This window comes from Diabrotica virgifera, chromosome 7 (assembly GCF_917563875.1).
Source record: "Diabrotica virgifera virgifera chromosome 7, PGI_DIABVI_V3a".
NCBI classification, from domain to species: domain Eukaryota; kingdom Metazoa; phylum Arthropoda; class Insecta; order Coleoptera; family Chrysomelidae; genus Diabrotica; species Diabrotica virgifera.
The window spans coordinates 91,468,744-91,486,439 of NC_065449.1; the positions used below are offsets into that span (position 1 = coordinate 91,468,744).

At 33.9% G+C, this 17,696-nt stretch overlaps 1 protein-coding gene across 9 annotated transcripts in view; it reads right to left on the minus strand.

The window, feature by feature from the left end:
• The window catches only part of LOC114335683 (major royal jelly protein 2), a 267,509-nt gene that overhangs the window by 156,429 nt on the left and 93,384 nt on the right, over positions 1-17,696 (minus strand). The gene's annotated exons all lie outside the window — the stretch shown is intronic.

Sequence of the window (17,696 nt, forward strand, 5' to 3'; positions counted from 1 at the left end):
GTTAAAAAATTTTAGTCAAATGGGTTACCTATATTTAACAAGAACTATTTGGTCATTTTTCTAATAGCATAACTATAGTGCATTTTTAGCTGATTTCACATTGCGTATAAAATGTACTGGGCATAGTTTTCAATGGTAAGGAATTATAACAAGAAGTAACAATATTATGGTCCTTTTCATGGGCATTTTTCAGTGCGTCACAAATGATAGAAAAAAAGGTAAGTCCTTGATAATAAACATTTATGACATTTATTCTAACATGACATTTTAGTTAAATCTGACAGTTGTCACATTTTATTTGCAATTTGTCATAAAAACAAATCAATTGTGTTTATTGCATTTATAAAATGGTATTTTGTTTTATTTGTATAGTCTTATAAATTGTACAGATTATAATCGTAGATATATTATGTAAAAAGACTAAGTTTTCACTCTAATGGCATATAAAACAACATAATGCTATTCTACACCCCACCAGAATGAAAACAATGGGAACCTTCTCTGGTTACACCTCCGAGGCTTCTACAATTTGCAAGCCATACGGATGCTGAGACTAAGGAAGATGAGGGAATTCTACAATTTACAATTCACGTCCCATCTGCTCAGCGCGGTAAAGTGCCAACGAGAATGGTTCCCTTCATACTCCAACAATAACCATTTTCAATTTCGTTGCAAAACGAAAACACAGCCGAACCATATTCTAGTCCAATCAGAGAGTGCAGCAAGCACCTCTACCGGTTTCGAAACTTTTTAGTCTCTCATCAGGAGGCACATATGCTGCTCTCTCTGATCCAACCAAAACAAACCCCCAGCGTGCAGTCCCGGATTGCAACGAACGAAATGCCATATATTATGTAATTCGTAAATAATTTTTTTTTCGATTATATGTTATAGGTGGCGGGTGGTGAATCGTAAAACGGGCCATAGGAAACTCAATGTAAAATTCTAAACTGTTGAATTCCTGCTTCCCTAATTATTTTAAATCAAAAGACATGAGAGAATATTTGTAGAGAATTGAAATCTGTATTAAAATCAAAAGTTAAAATTCTTCTACGATTTAAACGCATTCCAAAATTTTGAAAAATATAATACATTTGCCACAGTAGGTATGTGTGTAAAAGTTAGGCCACACGTTACTATTTAACTGACAGTGCTCACACCATTGACTAAATAAAAAATATTTATTATTAATACTTTCTCTGCAACTGAGAGTATCTTATCAACTGTAGTGTTTTAAACAATAAATGATAAAATGTGAAAATAATAACTTTATTGTGACACATTATTGCACTGTGTGTGGCCTAATTTTGGGCTGAAAAACTGAAAAATGTATTACATTTTTACAAAATTTTTGGAATATGTTTAATTCGTAGAACAATTTTAACAGTTGTTTTTAAAACAGATTTCAATCCTCTACAAATAGTTTCTAATGTCTTTTGATATAAAATAAATAGGGTAGCAGGAATTCAACAGTTTAGAATTTTACATTGAGTTTCCTATGGCCCGTTTTCCAATTCACCACCCGGTATATATAAAATATATATTATAAATGTCTGTAATCACAGACCTGCCTTTGTTACTGTCACATACAATTTAATGCGTTAGAAAGAAATGGAAAAACTGTGACGCACTGAAAGATGCTCATGAGAAAAAGAATACTACAAAATATTAAAACATTAAAACATTGGATTACATAATCAAGTAATTATAAACAATGAAATGTTAATCTTTCGGTTTGATATGGAAGAACCAAATAATTTGGCATTTAAATTTCATAATATGTTAAGGTACGTATAAATGTGCGCGCCGCGCACTTCGCGCCATGTGTGCGCCGACAGAAGTTGAATCGTGGTGCGCCACTTGAAAACACGTACTAATCTAACGAACGCACAGCGCACACATGGCGCGGAGTGCCCGGCGCGCATATCTATACGTACCTTTATACTGAACTGATAGGTCATAAAAACAATAAGGTTTTAAAGAGGTAAACAAGGACATAATGCTCCTATAAATTACATTTAAAATATAATTGTCAAAGTATGAAATGAAGAACAAATTCCTAAAGAATGATGCTCTAGAATTTTTCGCCCAGATCCTACACAAAAAAAAGAGGGGACAGATTGAACTATAACAATTAAGAGGTTTCAAAGACATTGTACAAGATATTTCAGATTTCAGTTTCATGAGAATTGTAAAAGTGAAAATGAGTATTGTCTTCTTCTCTTTTTTTCTTTTTTATAGGCATGACTATGTCTGTTGTTTCAATGTGCCTCTAGTAAGTTGTCTTTCCATCGTTTTCGTGGACTTTCCACTGATCGTCTTCCTATTGGGGAAACGTCTCTCGCTATCCATATTGTTTCATAGTGTCCTACCATCGATTTTTCGAAGGGTTTTCAACTCCGCTGTTTCGAGCTATATTTTTGTCCTCTCTGCGTCAGGTTACTATTGGTCTGATGGCTGTTTTGTAAGTTCCGCCTTTCATCTCTTTTGCCATATTTTTATTTCTCCATATTGTGTCATTCAGGAAACGTGCGGCTCTGATTGGTCTATTCACTTGATTTTCCGCTTTTGTTTCGAGATTTACGTAGGTATGTAGATAGTGTGATGCCTAGATATATAAATTCCATCACTTGTTCTTTTATCTGACCCTCTAGTTCTAATTTTCATCTTATTGGATTTGCTGTTATAACCATGCATTTTGTCTGTTTGGGAAATTAACATGTTAAATTTTCTGGCGGTCATGTTAAATTGTGCAGCATATGTTGCAAATCATCTTCACTTTGCGAGATTAGGATTGCATAGTCTGCATAGCAGAATATTTTAAGTTGTTTTTCTAACATTTGATATCCTTTTGTATTTGTTACTTTTTTGTTTATTTCATCCATGATCAGGTTGAACAATAATAGACTCAGGGAATCTCCCGAATCCCATTTCTAACTTCAATTGGGTCAGTTACTTTTATCTTCTAGTTTTTGTAGATAGATAGATAGATAGATAGATAGATATATAGATAGAGAGAGAGAGGGTGAGAGAGAGAAAGAGAGAGAAAGAGAGAGAGGGAAAGAGAGAGAATTATACTTTATTGGTACTATATACCAAAAGACCATCGACCGAAATCTTTCAGCCATTTGGTAGATATTTTCGATAGTTTTATTTCTTCCTAGAGGTATCTCATATCTCTTCTGAGTATAACAAATGGATAACGTTCTTTTTTGACCCTGTCAAATGCTTTCTTAAGATCCACGAAACATAAACATGCCATAAATGACTATAGTGGTATGCAAAATGCAAACCAAATTATGTTTTGTAAACTTTAGAAACACTAGGTCTCACTAGGGTACACTATAGAGACACTCCGAGAGGTGAAGCAGTCGTGATGAAGTGACTCTTTATGTTCGGTTATGGTTGCTACTGAGGTGACATAAGCATACCCAAGGCAAAGCTGAACAAGCTTCAGTCATTCGGAAAATTTGGAACCTTATTATGTCTCGTCGTATTTTCGAAAAAAAAGCTGGTGAGAATTGAAATTTACTATTTTTAGTAGTAATAGGCCACTGTTTTACTATACAATAAGTTTATTTTGACGTTTTGATTTCCACTTCGGAAATCGATTAACATTTTGTATTTTGAATCGTCAAAATAAACTATTTTAAAGTAAATTGTGGTTTATCCGAATCAAAATAGTAAATTGCATAAAATGTCTCAACAAAATAGCTATACAATAATACTTAGGAGTGGTCAGGAAAACCACGATGAAACTCAGAAGTGAGAATGAGCAACGCAACAGGCAAAACGTTTAAGTATATCTTCCCTTACCAGGTATCTAAAAAACTCATTAATATTCAGCTCAGCGGTGTGCTATTGTTGGAACTGTGAAATTACTTAAACAAGGGATCAACACCCCGCTCAGCTGAATATTATGAAGTCTTTTTGATAGCTGGTACTGCTTTACTTGTTGAATAGGGTGGTGCGAAAAAAGTCAAGTTGTTAATCCAGTATCGCTATAGTGCGGAAAAGTTGCGATTGGTAATTACAAGAAAAACAAAACAAAAATTATTCAAATCGGAATTTATCTTCCGATCCCGCAACGGGCCTAAAGATTATGAAAAAATGAAATTTTACCTTTTTTTCGGAAATTTTTATTTATTTTCCATGTAAATTTTATTTATCGCTATAATAAAATTTATTTACAGTTTGCATGGTTGAGTAATAAAAACAATAGTTTTACGCACTTAACGAATATCTTCCTATCGCGCAAGGTCAATCAAAATCTATAAAAATTTGAAATTGTTGATGATTTTGATAAATTAAGAAACATTTAGTTATCTCATTTTTCTGTTACATTGTGAAGCTCTTCGCTTGTTTATATATTGTATAATAATATTTAAACGACCCAGAACTCACAACAAGAAGGTGGTTGCACTTTTTACTCCACCCACACCCTTCTCTCCATACAACCAATGAGTGTGTGGTTTTTACATTATTTACATAGTACATTTCTTTTTCATTTGTTTGTATCCAGCTTTTAAACGTCAACGTTGAATTTTGATTTGGTGGTAAAATCTGGCAGCATGGACCTTGATTTAAGTGTTGCCTTGATGAATCCATCTCTTGATTGGGTCCCACAAACATTAGACGATACTTCCGTGACCAACTCTACGTACCGCTAGACAGCTTGCGTATGACAGGGATGGTTTTGTACATTCCAGTCTGGCGTGTTGCCTAATATAATGTAGGAACTTATATCTTCATTTGAAACGCTTTGAAGAACTGGTGGAGAAGATAGTTTTGCAACATTCCAATCTAATATTTCAGTGTAGTCCTGTGCTTCAAAATTTAAAGTAGGAGGGATGAAATTTCTAATACGTTTGCCCTTGGCTTTAGTCTATCCGGCTTTTAACACTCTCCTTAGCCCTAGCTCTCTAATGTGTTTTCTTTCTCCCTACTACTTGAAATTTTGAAGAACGGGACTAAACTGAAATAATAGACTGGAATATAATGTTGCAAAACTATTGCAGACTGTTGCAAAACTATCTTCTCCACCACTTCTTCGAAGTGTCAAATGAAGATATAAGTTCTTGCATTACATCGGGCGACATACCAGACTAGAATGTACAAAACTATCCCTGACATACGCAAACGCAAGCTGATGAGAGGTGCCTAAAGTTGGTCACGGAAGCATCGTCTAATGCAGGGGAGGCCAACCCGTCGATTGCGACCCCTAGGTCAGTCGATCGATGACAAGAAAAAATTATCTACCTACCTATCTATTCCCGTCCTAAATATTACAAAAATTCCTAGTCAGTAGATCCCAGAGAATTAGAAAGGCAGACAGTAGATCTCGAGTCCGAGTTGGTCACCCCTGGACTGATGTATGTGGGCCCCAATCAAGAGATGGATTCATAAGGGCAACACTTAAATCAAGATCCATGCTGCCAGATTCTACCATCAAATCACAATACAAAGTTGACGTTTAAAAGCTGGATACAAGCATGAAAAAGAAATTTACTATGTAAATAATGTAAAAATCACACTCATTGGTTGGTTGGAGAGAAGGGTGTGTGTGGAGCTAGAAGTGCAACCATCTCCTCGTTGTGAGTTCTGGGTTGTTTAAGTATTGTCATACAATATATAAACAAGCGAAAAACTTCACAATGTAGGAGAAAAATGAGATAACTAAATGTTTTTTAATTTATCAAAATCATCGAAAATTTCAAATATTTATAGATTTTGATTGACCTTGCGGGATCGGAAGATATTCGTAGATGCGTAAAACTGTTGTTTTTATTACTTAACCATGCAAACTGTAAATAAATTTTACTATAGCGATAAATAAAACGTACATGGAGGATAAATAAAAAGTTTCTGAAGAAAAGGTAAAATTTCATTTTTTTCATAACTTTTAGGCCCCTTGCGGGATCGGAAGATAAAGTCCGATTTTAATAATGTTTGTTTTGTTTTTCTGTAATTACCAATCGCAACTTTTCCGCACTATAGCGATACGGGATTATCAACTTGACTTTTTTCGCACCACCCTATTTTTGAATCAAGATTTCAAACGGAAAGGGGCTCGACAGCAGACACTAAAAGCCATCCAAAAGTCACAAGCATGGAGGTGGGGTAGAGAGAAGATCATTTAGGTCGCAAAGTCACAACAATGTGTGTAAAATCTACGAGGCTAAGTGACACTATATCTAGAATCTTCGAATATCTACCATAGGAAGAGTTATAGACTAATTTCAAGTTTTATTTTCTGAGAAATAAACACTTCTCTTTAGACAAGTATCTGTTTAAGCGTGTATTCGTGGTTTCTATTACTTGAAAACCAAAAAAAAAACGATGAATGAAAGAAGACACGAGAATGCCTAAAAGTTGCACTTCGCTACCTGCCTATTCATCAAGGTTTAGTTGCAACGAAATCTTGGTCCCTATTCTCAGCTAGGAGAAAAACTAATATAAACGAATTTAGTCCAAGTAATGAAGCTATTAAAATAGAATAAAACCTCGCAATTTTTACAGAATGGATCAATTTGCTTGAAAATCTATATCATGCCAAAAGGCGCTTTTACCCTGGGGGTGCTTGCCACCCCATCTTGGGGGTGGACATTTTTTATTATATTTTAATCACAAAAGTTCGTAAAAACGTTCATTCTAAGCAAAAAACGTTCTACACATTTTTTTGATAAAATTGATAGTTTTCGATTTTTATTCGTTATCGAAAGTGTTAGTTGTATCCAAAAGTTTTCGTTTTATCAGAACAATTTCACTAAACAAAAATGTACCTTTTGAAAAAATAAACAAAACTGTTGTTTTTTTAATTTTCTTTATGACCAATACTAATCGAGCTATAGTTTATTGTAGTTTCAAAGTCAAATGACGAGAAAACTATGCATTTTTCAAAGACAACTGATTTAAACTAATTTAAAGTACTTAAAAATATCTATCTCCAGAAATAAAAACAAAGTTTCTAGCTCAAAAATTAAGTGACTTATAATGAAAAGAAAATCAGTCCCTATTTTTTTCAGCGAAAAAGTAATCGCAAGCAACCCGCTAATCATCACCATAATTAAAATTAATCATTAACCTTATTTGGTCTTTTTTTATTTATGTATTAAAAATGAGGAATATAGTCTTTATTATTCAGGAGTACCGCAGGGACAAAGAGCAAAGGAAGGAGTTGGTATAATAGTAAATAAGAGACTAGAAGCAAGAATAACACACTATGAAATATCATCATCTAGAATTATAACAATCCAAATTGACCTAAAAGACAAAATAGGATTTATACAATTATATGGACCAACTGAAGGCAGAGATGAAGAAACGATGACAGAATTCTACAATGAACTCCAAAGAGCACTAGACAAATTAAGAGAATCGAGAGAGAAAATCATAATTTTAGGAGAATGGAATTCTAGAGTGGACAAGGATGTCAACAAAGGATTAGGATGCATTGGAAGATACGGAGAGGAATGTTTGAACAGGAATGGTATCAAAATGCTAGACCTCTGCCAAGCAAATGACCTACTAATAGGAAACACATTTACAAACCAAAACATGGAAGACAAATATATGTTCGTGGCGGAAGAGAGAAGAGCGAAAAGTTTGAAAGACTATATAATTTATACGAGAAACCTAGAAGATAAAATACAAAACGTCTTAACCGAAAAGGAACCAGAACTAGCTACAGAGCACAGGATGGTTACTGCAAAACTCGAGGATGAAAAAATAAAGGAGGTGGAAAGAAAAGATTACGAAAGAGTAAAAGTAAATAAGCTCAAATTAGAACAGGTGCGTGAACATTACAAAAACGAAACAAATAGAAGATTAAGACAACTAGAAAACCAAAAAGAAGAATGGATACTGGAGGAAAGATGGAACGCCTTCAAAGTAGTCATAAAGTCTACAGCAACAGAAATATGTGGAATCAGAAAACATAACAAACACCATAGAAGAACGAGATGGTGGAACAATGAAGTTAATACAGCAGTGAAGAAAAAGAAAATAGCATGGAAAAAATACATTGAAACCGAGCTGGAAGAAGATAAAGAAGAATACAAAAGGCTGAGATGATTAGCGAAAAACACCATAAGGAAAGCAAAAACAAAGACGTGGGAAGAGTTTGGAGAAGAATTACAGGAAAACTATGTAAGAAATAATAGAAGCTTCTGGACAACAATCAGACATATGAAGAAAGGAAAACGTAAAGAAATAACAGCCGTAAGGGATACAACAAACCAGATCCAAACAGATTCAGAACAGATAGCTAAAGTATGGAAAGAATACTATGAAAACAAATTTAGAAACGAAACAATAGATGATAGAAATGAAATATATCAAGATAACGAGAACAAAGAAATAGAGCAAATAAGTAGAGAAGAAGTAATACAGGAAGTACCAAACGTAAAAATAGGTAAAGCTGGAGGGGATGATGACATAGACCCGGAAATGGTCAAGTACGTGGAAGAAGAAGGGATAAACTGGTTGTTGAAAATATACAAAGAGGCATGGGAAAAGCAGCAAATCCCAAAAGACTGGCAAAGTAACCTTATAGTGCCAATATACAAAAAGAGAGAACACGTCAACTGCGAAAATTATAGAGCAATATGTTTGTCATCGGTATGTTTTAGAATATACACGAAAATAGTAGAGAAGATGCTAAGCCAAGAGGTAGAAAAAGAACTGGGAGAGAAACAAGCAGCGTTTAGACCAGAAAGGCAGACAAACGATAACATTTACATCATTAGAAATATAATAGGAAGAAGTATTGACTCTGGGGAAAGCTCATTCTAGCGTTCATAGATTTAAGGGCAGCATTCGACTCTATGGAAAGAAAAATGATATGGAAATGTTTGCAGAACATGAAAGTACCAATTACACTGATAAAAATAATTGAAAGTATATACAGAGTAGTAAAAGGGTGTGTACATATAGCAGGAGAAAGATCTGAAGAATTCAATTGGGAAAGAGGTATTAAACAAGGAGACAGTCTTAGTCCGCTACTATTCATAATATTCATGAATGAATTGACTAGAAATACTGGAGAAAGAACGAACCAAATACAGACAACAATAGGATACCAAAGACACCCGTGTTGAGCTGCCCCCCCCACTTGCAAAAATTAAATAACAAAGAGCCCTGATTTATGGGCTATTTATGAGCTCTCCTATTCCGCAAACTAAAAATTTTGAGCTCGTTCCACTGAGCAGGAATTTAATACCCTGAGTCAGCCCCCCCCACTACTTAAAAATAGGAATATTGAATCGGTTTTTGCGGCAGAATTACGAGCTATTTATGAGCTCTTGAAATTATATACTTTCGATTTTTGAGCTCATCCCCTTCACCCCCAAACAACCCTTTAATTGATTTAACTTAAGAGAAAGATGCTGAGAAAACTTAAAATATATCGTATTGCGGATATAATTCATATAGCTTATATACTCTAAGAATAAACTATTAAATCAAGAGCATTTCGATTATTGAGCTACAACCGCTTCGCAAGAAAACCACCCTATCTTCCCGGCTTAAGAGAAAGTTGTACTTAAAATGCATTAAACTAATTATTTGGCGACTACATATCATTTAATAATTTATAACCTTCGAAATTACGCGCATTTAGATCAGTAAATTGCAATTTATTTTGTATAGTGCAGTCACTGAAGGTAAAAATCAACGATTACCTTCAATTTCGGTGAACCTTCATCGATTTTCACGAAAATTGGTCAGTAGTTAGAGGATACGTCAAGAAACAAAGGTGACATGGTACCACCTTGCGCCTTTACCCTGAGGGTGGATACCGCCCCTTCTCGGGGGTGAAAATTATTTTATAAAAAATAAATGCACAAATCAATAAAAAAACAAATTAAAAGCAAAATTCATTATATAAAGTTAATAAAATAAGTCAATACTTTTTAAGTTATTAAAGATCAAAGATTTTAATTATTTGTGAAAATAATGCATGTTTTGGAGAGGTTTTTTGTAAATCACTGAAAAACTTTAAGTTTTTACAAAAAAGTTAATAGTAGTTTAATTCGTATAGCTTATATTCTAAGAATAAACTCTTAAATCACGCGTCTTTCGATTATAGAGCTACAACCCCTTCGCAAGAAAACGACCCCATATTCCCGGCTTAAGAGAGAGTTGTTCTTAAAATAATTTAAATTAATTATTTGGCGACTACATATCGTTTAATAATTTATGAGCTTGCAAAATATACGCATCTCAATTATTGAATTGCCATTTTCTTTCTATAGTGCAGTCACTGAAGGTAAAAATCAACTATTACCTTCGATTTCGGTAAATCGCCATTTATTTTCACGAATTGACAATAACAACTTGGGGTTTTAGCCTGGGGTATATGTCACCCCTTCTCGGGAGTGAAAATTACTTTATTAAAGATAACCCCACAAATCGAGAGAGAGACAAATTGTAAGCAAAATTTGTTATATAATGTGATTAAAATAAATCAATACTTTTTGAATTATTAAAGATCAAATATTTTAATTGACTTTTAAAATGACTCAAAAACTGTAAGTTTTTACAAAAAAGTTTTCATCACTAAAATTGAAGCTAATAAAAAATATAATAAATTGCTTACTTGAAAAACCCTTTAATGTTAATTTAAAGTAAGTTATTGGTAATTAAATGTATATTTTTTTCCGCGACTGTTCAAATCTAAGGGTTCAAGCTTAAATAACGGGAAAGAGATGCATTTTATAACACTTAGGTACTAAATACTTGTCAAAGTACTTAGAAATACCTATGAAAAATAAGATCCAGAAAAAGTTGATAGTATCAAAATCCGCTCACCAATTTTCGTGAAAATGAATGGAAATTTACCGAAATCCAAGGTCATAGTTGATTTTTACCTTCAGTGACTGCACTATAGAAAGAAAATGGCAATTCAATAATTGAGATGCGTATATTTTGCGAGCTCATAAATTATTAAACAATATATAGTCGACAAATAATTAATTTAAATTATTTTAAGTACAACCCTCTCTTAAGCCGGGAATATGGGATGGTTTTCTTGAGAAGGGGTTGTAGTTCAATAATCGAAAGGCGCGTGATTTTAGAGTTTATTTTTAGAATATAAGCTATACGAATTAAACTACTATTTACTTTTTTGTAAAAACTTGCAGTTTTTTAGTGATTTACAAAAAACCTCTTCAAAACATGCATTTTTTTCACAAATAATTAAAATCTTTGATCTTTACTAACTTAAAAAGTATTTACTTGTTTTATTAACTTTATATAATAAATTTTGCTTTTAATTTGTTCTTTTATTGATTTGTGCAGTTATTTTTTATAAAATAATTTTCACCCCCGAGAAGGGGCGGTATCCACCCTCAGGGTAAAGGCGCAAGGTGGTACCATGTCACCTTTGTTTCTTGACGTATCCTCTAACCACTGACCAATTTTCGTGAAAATCGATGAAGGTTCACCGAAATTGAAGGTAATCGTTTATTTTTACCTTCAGTGACTGCACTATACAAAATAAATTGCAATTTACTGATCTAAATGCGCGTAATTTGGAAGCTTATAAATTATTAAATGATTTGTAGTCGCCAAATAATTAGTTTAACGCATTTTAAGTACAACTTTCTCTTAAGCCGGGAAGATAGGGTGGTTTTCTGGCGAAGGGGTTGTAGCTCAATAATCGAAATGCTCTTGATTTAATAGTTTATTCTTAGAGTATATAAGCTATAGGAATTATATTCGCAATACGATATATTTTAAGTTTTCTCAGCATCTTTCTCTTCAGTTAAATCAATTAAAGGGTTGTTTGGGGGTGAAGGGGATGAGCTCAAAAATCGAAACTATATAATTTCAAGAGCTCATAAATAGCTCGTAATTCTGCCGCAAAAACCGATTCAATATTCCTATTTTTAAGTAGTGGGGGGGGCTGACTCAGCCCCCCCCCACTAGGGTATTAAATTCCTGCTCTGTGGAACGAGCTCAAAATTTTTAGTTTGCGGAATATGAGAGCTCATAAATAGCTCATAAATCAGGGCTATTTGTTTTTTAATTTTTGCAAGTGGGGGGGGGGGGCAGCTCAACACGGGTACCAAAGACTACAACTAATAAAAATAGAAGCCTTATTGTATGCGGATGATATAGTCCTTATAGCAGATTCCGTGACAAAAATGCAAAAACTTATAAACATATGGACAGAAGAAATAGAGAAATTAAAAATGGATATAAACATCGAGAAAAGTAAAATAATGGTCATCGGCGAAAAGGAAGAAAATGAAGTAAATATAAAATGCAAGAATACTCAACTGGAAATAGTTACCGCATATGATTATCTTGGAAGTATAATTACCAATGATGGGAAAATAGACCTCGAAATAACAAAGAGAACCAAAAAATCAAACAAACTGTACTACGCACTAGCGCCAGTTCTGAGGAAAAACGAATTGTCCCAGGAAACAAAAATTAAAATATATAATACGATTGTGATACCGACGATACTGTATACGAGCGAAAATTGGACTTTGCAGAAAAAGCATAATAGTAGGATAAATGCAATTGAGATGAAACATCTACGAGCTATAGCCGGAAATACCAAATGGGATAGAATAAGAAATGAGGCAATAAGAGTGATAACTAAACAGGAACCGATAATGAATAAAATAATAAAGAGACAATTAAACTGGTATGGACATCTAATGAGAATGAAACCTAGTAGACTAACAAGGAAAGTTCACGAAACAAGGAATATTACAAAAAAGAAAAAAGGCAGACCGAGGAAAAAATGGATACAGCAAATAGTAGAAGCAGGAAAAATTAAACAGAAAACGCTAGAAGAAATGAAACTAATAGCACAAGACAGAAAAGAATGGAAGAGATGGGTGAATATGTAGCTAAACTTAACCCAAATCCGACACCTGAAAGGGTATAAGGAAGGAGAGAAAGAAAGAAAGTATTAATAATAGGTTTTAGAAGCTTGACCGGGCTTAGACTGATTAGTTTTTAAAAAAAATTAGTTAAAAGCGAATAACGAATTTTTATAGTATGAAAAAAAATGGCGTTTTCTTCAGAATAGCAAGATTAGCATCAGAGATACGAAAAATTTTTAAATATGAACTTGTAGCTTATTTAATTCCCAAGAAGCGGATTTGCAAAAAATTTTTCTACAGCAAAAATTGAGTGAGCTATGGACAATTAAATCTTGAAATAACATGCAAAAACCACCTTAACAACCCTTTCAAAGTCCTCTTTTTGCGACTGAGGATTTTAAAAAGATTTAATCCTAATACGCTAATAGATCTTATAAAAACCTACAAAATGTGTTTTTAGTCATTTGCCTTATTTATTCTTATTTATATATGTATTAATAATAGATTGAATAAGTTTGACTGGCTGGAAGGACTGAAGGAATGAAAAAAGCTGGAGTTAAAAGCGAAGAACGATTTTTTGTAGTTTGGTAAAAAATACAATTTTCTTCAGATTAGAAAGATTAGCACCATAGATACGAAAAAATGTTTTTATACAAAATTTTAGGTTATTTAATTCCCAAGAATTCAGTTTGAAAAAATTTTGTAAAAATTGCGAGATGACAAGCTTCAGTTCCTGGACTAATTCGCTGTAAAATGAAAATGAGAGACATCTTACATTTCAATTCGTTGAGATACGACCATATACGCCCATACGCCCTCACTAGGGATCATCAGAGGAGTATTTATGGTTACTTTTTCACGAAATGAAAAATAGTGAGTCTCCGAATGTCGAGTTACAGCAAATTAGCTCTAGAATATTTTCTTTCCTACATAGCGATACATAGCAATGAAAAGACTGTAAAATATGTGGAATTATACAATAAAGAAACTATTTTTAAAATAACAATGCAAATTATGACATGACAATAAGCTAAATATAGAAACACCGGTAGTAAAATCTTTGGTATAGAGCTTTGTCATGATCACTAATGATAGCGGTAAGTCCATAATGGGAGCTCTATTCCTAGCTCTAAGAAATTATAGTAGGAGTAAACCAATCAACAGAACGACAGTAACAGTCCTGATAATAATAATAGCCAAATAGATTTAGACATCGAATGTTTGATAGAGTAACGTTTAACATTATTTTATAGCAGAGGATCCGATATAAGGTCGATCTGCACTGATATAGTTAATAGATAAAAATTATTGAATATGTAATTTAGTAGGTTACTAATAATCCTAAAATAAGGATCCTAAAGGGACCTAGGGATAGACCGGACCTGTTGTTCCATTTTGGAAACAGCGAGCTCAAGTCGAGCCTCTGTGCCAAATATCTTGGCGTTGACCTCGACAAAGGGCTGGGATTCACCAAACACCTCGCAAGGGTGGTGAGGAAGGCCGAGGCACAAACTGTAGCTCTCCGAAAAATAACACCAAATATCGGAGGGCCAAGTAGTGCCCGGAGAATACAGTCTACCCTTCTCTATGGGATTCCGGTCTGGGTGGAGGTTCTACGTCACAAGAAATACAGAGATATGATAAACAAGGCACAGAGGAAGCCTCTGTTGAATGTAGTAAGCTCATAGAAGACTGCATCAACCGTGGCTCTACAGGTGATCGCAGGCGCCCCTCCCATACATCTGCTAGCTAAGGAACGCCAGTTCCTATATGAGCACCGCCACGGCCACTTACTCGAGGTAAGATCGACAGCACGACAACAACTCCTGACGGACTGGCAGCTGGAATGGGAGGCGGAATTTACCAAAGCCCAGTGGACCAAAAGGCTGATCCCGAACGTAGAGTCGTGGTACGCCTGCAAGTTCAAGAAAGTAATTTTTTACTTTACACAATTTTTGACCGGTCATGGATCATTCATTGCATTCACCCACAGGATCGGGAAGTCGGACGACGACCTATGCCGGACCTGTCGCGTGAGGGAACACGCAGAACACTGCGTTTTCCAGTACAGCGTCTTTGCTCACGAGCAGGTCAGGCTTCGTAGTAGGTTTGGCGACATCGGCCCTAACAATATTATTAATTTTGCGATCGGAAACAAGGCCGATTTCGAGGCCATAATTGACATTATAACCGGTATAATTAAGAGAAAATCCGAGTTGGAACGACTGGAGCAGAATGGGTGAGGCGGGTCAACACAATAGTTATAAAATAAAAAAATATGTATAAACAATAAAAAAAAAATAAAAAAAGCAAAATAAGAAATAATAAAAAAAATAATCCGCGTTAGAGAAATATGACCCTAATTCTTCTAGGGCTCATTCTATCCGCCACACTACAGAACAGTCATCCAAGCCCTGCCGTTTTCAGGCAGGGTTTGGCCCACCTTCCTTCGTGCAGGAATCAGACTTTTCTCTATTTCGTCCTACCGTTTCTAGGCTGGAAAATAGACCCTTAAATTACCCAATGTTTCCAATTACTTTCTTTCAGACAGCTCGGGATATCCCCATGCATCTCTCCCTAAGGAGCACGTCCAGGGATATTCCGGGTCGGAAGAGGGGGTGGTTTTAGTTGGTAGGCGGCTGGTAATGGGGGGCATGCGGTACGCACGGGCCATACTGTGGTTGGTGCGCCCTAGCGTGTTCTCCTTTCCTGTCAGAGTCGAACAGTACTAGAGACACCTTCCCTAGTCTGCTAAGAGCGTTCCACCTCAGTCCAAAAAAAAAATTACTAATAATTATAAAAAACAAGGAGTCCCCGATCTAATTTTGTTCTGACTGTAATTAATTAATAATTAAAAACTTACTTTTTTTTATAAATTAGGCAGATATTATGTCAGATGTTTTGGATCATTCTAAACCAAAAAGCCCTTTTGTAATTTTTCTCTAAGTTGATGGTTTTTGAATTATAAACAATTTAAAACTGGAAAAAGAACGAAAGATGACGATTTTTGAGGCTAAAAAACACAAGTAAAATAGTTATTTATGAAACAGTTCGTAAAGTATGCTTTTTGCGAACGCACGCGATGTTTAGAGCACAAGCGACAGCGGCGCGAGTCCTATACATCGCGTAAGTTCGCAAAAAGTAATTCACGCACAGTTTTATACAATATTTTATCTACGAAAAACAAATAAAAAAAACTGTAACTCTTCATCACTGGAATTAATTTCTATTCTACAATTTTTAGAACTTTGACATTTAAAAATTCTAACTTCTTTTAAACCACAAAACGGTCAAAATTTTGTTGTAGCTTATTGCTCACATGTCATCACCATGTCAACGCCAAAGTTAAGGATATTTGATTATTATGAAAGTGTGAAAAAAACAGTAAGAAAAAGTAAATCCTATTTAAAATACATTGTTACTTCACGCACACTTTAAATCCTTCACGCACTGCTATCTATAATGATAATTTTCACAAAGTAAAAACTTATACATAATATGAGGTAGAGTAGATAATAGTATATTGTGCAACAAGTGCAGAAATTACCTTTCTGCACGTGTTTCACACTATACTTTTTCTACAAGCACAGTTTTTCCTAAAAATAAAAATCACAATTTCCAAACGACGATTAATTATAATAGGTACCTATGTGATAAATTTTAAACTGTATTTAATTAATACCTACTAATCAATTTAAATTCCTTATACCTAAATAAATTGCACAGAAATCAGTTAAAAAATTAATGCACTGCCTTAATTTGTTTACGTTTAAACAATTATTACACATTATTGACATTATATTTATGCAGTCACGGATTTACACAAAACCTACTTCATTCGACGTCTCTTGCACAGGTTGCTAAATCCTTATTGGTTATTTGATAATTATAAAATGTTTAATAAGAATAAAATTGTAAAATAAAACAGTTGTAAATCCATAATTTAGTTTCTATGCTATAGTTAAATATAATAATTGTCTTATAGGTTATATATTTGTCTAAAGTTTAACCACGGATGTAAACAGAATATAACGTTACTCAGAATGAGGTAGTCAACTGTGCAGAAAAGAACTTTGCGGCACAGAAACGTCACTTTGCGGCACAGAAACGTCACTTTTCTGCACACTAATGTCAAATATCTTATACTGTGAGAAAATATCAAGTTTGCTAACATAAAACCGTGCAGAAAAGTGCACTTTGAATAGTGGTTGTAGAAAAATATTATTTTTGTAATCGTCAAGTGCCTAAATAGTCCAGTGCGCATCTGTTTTGAGATGGACGTTAAGAGGTGACTCAATTTTTTTTGCATAAATTGCTTGAAAATAAATTAAATAATATTATTTGAGTTATCCTCCCTCTCAAAAAGGTCCGGAACATTGTTTAAATAATCAAAATGTCAAAAATTGAAGGAAAAATTCGATTTTTTTCTTCGTTTCTTGATTATAACTTTAAAACTATTCATTTTCGAGAAAAGTTGTACTGACATAAAAGTTGCGTAATTAAATTTCCTACAATATAGAATTAGTTAAAAATTTAAAAAATAGTCACCCTAGTTGCAAAATAGCAATAATTGCGAAAAAACCATAAAAAAACAAGTACTGGCATTTTACGTTTTTCAACCATTTATTCTACACTTAGGACCTTCATATTTCACCCAGAAAAACTTTATGATACAGTAAAACAATACTGTAAATTTCATTAAGATCGGTTCAATAGATTTTGCAAAATAAATTTTGCAATCCAGCTTTCGCAAAAAAAATTCATTTTTTCAAAATGTTACAGGACTGAAAATAAAGCAGATATCAAGTTGAATTTTTTTTTCTTATAGAAGTGTAATGTACCTTTCATTTTCAA